Below are 5,432 nucleotides of genomic sequence, written 5' to 3' on the forward strand. Positions count from 1 at the left end.
ATTACGTGCAGCACACGTCTCCTGACACAGTGAGGGAGCTGGCACTGCACACAGACTGGTCCCCGGGGGCAGTCTGCATTTCTGGGACCCCCAGAGTAATTAAAATGGGGGTATGGGCCAATAGCGCCCTGTGCTGGGTGAGAGCTCTGCACTCTTTATCATGCGTGGAGCAGCCAGGGGCATGGCCTAATTACCATAGGCCACGCCTCCTTATGTGACATTATCTGAGGGGCGTGTCCACATGGCACACCTCCAAATAACATCAGGCTAGGGGGAGCCTCACTAGCTGGGCTTCCCCCAGCCCTCTCACAGCACTGAATGGATGCTGCGCGCATGCACACAGCGGGAGGGGTCCCCAACTCCCTGATTTGACCACCCGCGGGCCACTTCGGCCCATGGGTGAAACTACTGTCCCGCTGAAATCGGGATGCAGGGGAAGGGTACGCCCTCTATGGGTGGCGCCCCTGTTGTGCCCCTGTTCGATCACACAGGTTGAACACAACCAGGGCCGGCAACAGAAATCTTGGGGCCTGGTACAATTAAAGCTCTGAGCCCTCCCCAACAGCCCCACCCTCCTCGACCCCTGTATCCACACTGCTGTTTGTGCCAACGGCCCATTAAACCTTCTGCAACGCTTTCAGTGTATGAGGCTATGCAGTGTTAAAAACAAGGCGCTATAAGTGAGGAGGTGGCGTGTGTGCAGACTCTGATTGGGCCCCCTCTCTGGCATTGTGTCAGAGCTTACTGCGCCCGTGCCATGTTCCCAGGACATTTCTACTGTGAATGCGCGAATCATCAGGAAAGTTTACCCTTGTGATTTCTGTAGCACTGCAGCCAGCGCCGGCCCGACGGAGAGTTAAGTATATGATATTGGGTGCAGCTCAGCTTTCCGTTCCTCAGCTGCATGCAGATTTGCCATCTGAGGATGGCGTAATCTGTACTGCTAGCCGAACAGAGCAAGGAAGTTGCATACTTCCCTGCTGTTTGCACGGCACCCGGCACTGGCTCGACCCCCTTTCCCAACATCCTTTGCAGCAGGTCTGACGTGACCTGCTGCTCTCAGACACCGGCGCATGCTGTGTACAGGGATCGCGGAGGAGCCGTACAGCGAGCGAAGACGCCGGAGAGGTAAGTATACATGAATGGCTACTAAACATCACTATATATATATAGTGGTATTTATTGTGAGCCTCTTCATGTTCTTTATGAATAGACCCCTTAGCCCCTAAAATTAAGTAAGTATATCATGGTGCCCAAAAGAAGAGGGGGGGGGGATCAGGTAGAAATGTGCTGCTCATATTTATTAAGTTATTGGTATGTGGTGCAAAAATGACAAGGGTGCCTGCAGGTGCACCCGCAATCACAATCAACAACTGCCCGCATTCTGCTCTGCCTATTACTGTAGGCAGATGGTTTATGAGAGCCCTGTTTACAATCAGCACACAGCTCTTCCTGCTGGGGGGACATACATATTCTGAAACATATACAGATAAGTTCTAGGAGTGAGATACAATACATTGCATAAAATAGACAGTCTTCTACTTTGGGATTATGAAGAAAATATATCACAGTACAAGGTTGCAAATAGTATTAATACTATAGATGTTTCACAAATCGTACAACTTTAATAAAAAATGGAAAAAACAAAGAAAAAACAAAGAAGATATATAAAGGTGTGGAAAAAAAGGGCAAGGAATGTCCGAGGGATAAAGAAAGGAAGGGGAGGAAAGACTACACTTCCATTATCTCAAGCAGGCTGGTAAACTGGTCCCATCACTGGTGTATAATCAGCCTAGTGAGAAGGCTAAGAAGAGGAAGGTGGAGGTGTTACGGCTAGACCCATATAGGCAGTGGCTTGCTTGGCCGGGGGGCAGGGTGCCATGTGCCCCCTGGGCCGCAGCGTCATGCGGGCCGCGGGCAGTCTGTGTCACTGTGACACAGACTGCACCGCGTGTGTAGCGCTGACCGGACGGAGTTCGGTCAGCGCTACACAGCACAAACACACAGCCGCCGGACCCGGCAGCTGTGTGTTTGCTGTAATCAGCAGCCGCTGAGAGTCTGTCAGACTCTCATCGGCTGCTGCTGCTCCCACTGCGGGAGCCATCTTCCGGCTCCCGCAGTGGGCAATGGGAGAGACGTCGTCATGACGACGTCTCTCCCATAATGCAAAGCGGCCAGAGGAGCCGGTAGAAGCGTCGGGACCAGGAGCGGGAGTTTCAGGTAAAGGATTTTTTTTTGTTTATTAAGTCTCTCTCTACTGGGGGGGGGACTACTGGGGGGCTACTGGGGGCACTACTAGGGGGGGGATTACTATGGGGGCACTACCAGGGGGGTGGATTACTACTGGGGGCACTACAAGGGGGGGACTACTACTACTGGGAGCACTACAAGGGGGGGCTACTACTACTGGGGGCACTACAAAGGGGGGGGACTACTACTACTGGGGGCACTACAAAGGGGGGGACTACTACTACTGGGGGCACTACAAAGGGGGGGACTACTACTACTGGGGGCACTACAAGGGGGGGACTACTACCTGGGGCACTACTGGGGGCACTATATAAGGGGAACTGCATAGGGGGTACCACTGTTGGGGGCACTATATAAAGGGCTTACTACTGGGGGCACAAGGGGCACTGCACAGGGGGGACCACTACTGGGGGCACTATATAAGGGGCTTACTACTGGGGGCACAAGGGGCACTGCATAGGGGGGATCACTACTGGGGGCACTACTGGAGGCCTGCATAAGGGTGTTCTCTCCTGTGGCACACGGGGGCACTGCATATGGGCACTACGACAGGGGGCTGCCCCTAATCTTTATTTTTACCTTACATTAATCCCATATGGACCCGCCTCCTCCCTGAAACACTTGAGGGGGGGCGGCGCCATAGCACGCACGTTCTTCGGGCACCCTGGCTACACGCTACTCCTCTGCCAGGGCAGCCGGTGTGCATTTGCCCCCCAGGCTAAAAGTTGCCAGCCAGCCCCTGCATATAGGTGACATATATAGGGGATTCCTTGAATTCCAGCCACGGTAACCAGATGGCAGTAAAATTCATAGGATTACCCAATGAAAAGGAAACAATATCGTTCATGTCCATGTGATAATCAATCTTCATGAAACAATCTCTAATAGAAGGAGCCGAAGTGTATTTCCATATGACCGGGATCACTACTTTTGCCGCGTTATTAAGGTGCCTTAAAAGGGATTTTTTATGTGCCAGAAGGAAAAAAAAAGAAAAGCAGCTCCCAATTAAAGCACTGGTTTGCCTAATAACACTCTAATACAAATATATATCTAAGGGAGAGCGCTTAATTATAATATATTTTACATTTATTATTATGCAAGGAGGAACATCAGGTAAAGTGGTCAAAATAAACTCATAGGTACTGAACATTTCATCTAAAATGGCATGGAGCATCAAGATGCTCCAAAATAAAATCTAGCATTTACTGTAGGTAGAAATTAACTGTGACATTACTAATAATATTATGTATAGTAGTAACAAGTATTAAAAGTGATAAGACAAATAAAGGGATTGTGAATAACAGAAAGACATGACATTAACTAAATGACAGTAAAATCATCCACAGGGATAATTGCTTGTGCTGAGATTGATAATGAATGTAATTAATGTAAGAAATATATAATAATGGTTGTGTGATAAGGATGTTAATTGTGAGGACCCCTATCAAAAGATAATGCCAGTATGGTGCTAAATTGGTATGTATATGGTAAAACATTACAACAAAAAAAATCTAATGGTGCATACACACGGGTCGATTTTTTGGATGACTGAACGATAACGATGTCGTTATCGTTGAGTCGTCCATAAAATCGTCCAGTTTCAGCCCCAAAACGATGAACGATAACTACCAATGCGCGCTCCCATTTGTAGTTGGTAGTTGCCGTTCATCGCCCGAACCTCCTGTCTAACCTGCCGATATTGTCAGGTTGAACATGTTCGGGGATGAGGGAGGGAGCCCGGCACTGAAGGAAATCGTTCTTGATTTTGTTCAGTGTTTGTGCTCAGTGTCATTAACGACACTGAGCACACCCCTGCTGGGGACACACAGGACGATTTAGTTTGGGGAGAAAATCGTACTGTGTGTACGCACCTTAAGTGGAAAAGCCATATGACAGAGAAATGTGAGAAACAAATGAGTATAATACGGAAAAGGGATGTTTAGGCAACAAAAGTGTATTAGGATAGTGCGGGATAAAACAAATCCTGAGTGCCTGATCTGATCAATGACTAATAATGCAGTGGGGATGAAGCTATAGACAGTAGGGAGAGTTAGAAAACCTAGTGATAGTACTGATCAAAATTAATATATGTGTGATAAGGTAGTGCTGGAAGATAAAACATTTCCTCAGTGTTTTGTTCTGTGAGGTAACTAATAATACATGGAGATAAACCAATTCCTGTGTGTCTTATTCAGAGAAGCAATTCATAGAATGTGAGAGGTGGGGAAAGGAGAATAGTTATATGAAAACAATAAAGTTGACATATTCATTGAGACCATTAGGTGTCAATGCTCCAAGTTTGAATGTCCACTCGTTTTCCATTCTAAGTAATTCCTTGGTAAAGTCTCCACCACGTATACCCCAGTTAATTCTCTCAAGACTGAAGGCTTTTAAATCCTGTGTGTTACCCTTGTGATCTTAATGAAAATGGTGAGCTACAAAAGTTATTTTCTTGAATTTACTTAAAGTCTGAGGTTGTATTCCTTATTGACCCTATACTGTATGTTCTAGGATCCACTGCTTAATGCTGATGTGATGTCATATCAACAGATAGAGGTGATAACTAATAGTTCTCTACAAAACCGTTCTAGCAAAGCTAAGTGACATCACAAAAGCCGTTTATGATGTAATAACTAACATGGTCCCCTATTCACTAGAATCTGCATTTAAAATGTGGTTGTATTGTGATATTTTCGACTAAATTCGCATTGCGAATTTAGGAAATATCGCATGGATGTACTAACATCTACATGCAGGGAGAGAGCTTGCGATAAAGCCCTGTTGTGCCTGCGAATCTCGTCCACACACTTATCCCTATGTTTTTTTTAATATACAGGGAGAATGTGTCTGCGCATCTGTGCCGCCGGATACAGCAACCACCCCGCCTCGCGACCGCCTCAAGTGACTACAACCCGCACCCTCCCCATCCCTGTGAGACCACTCGGCTTACTCTTACCTCTGTGATCAGTACTCCGGTGATGTCCTCTGGGGCTCCTATCAGCTGGTCTCCCGGCTCCTGCCCTGTGACCCTGGGTTAGCTGCTCTATGCAGTAGCTGACCAGGGTCATAGTACAAGAGCCTGGAGACCAGCTGACCGGAGCCCCAGAGGACCTCACTGTAGCACCGATCACCGGTCCCTGGATGGAGGTAAGTGTTTTTTTTAAACTATTTTTTTTTATAGT

Source organism: Taudactylus pleione, unplaced genomic scaffold (genome assembly GCF_031769625.1).
Source record: "Taudactylus pleione unplaced genomic scaffold, aTauple2 ptg000179l, whole genome shotgun sequence".
NCBI lineage: Eukaryota > Metazoa > Chordata > Amphibia > Anura > Myobatrachidae > Taudactylus > Taudactylus pleione.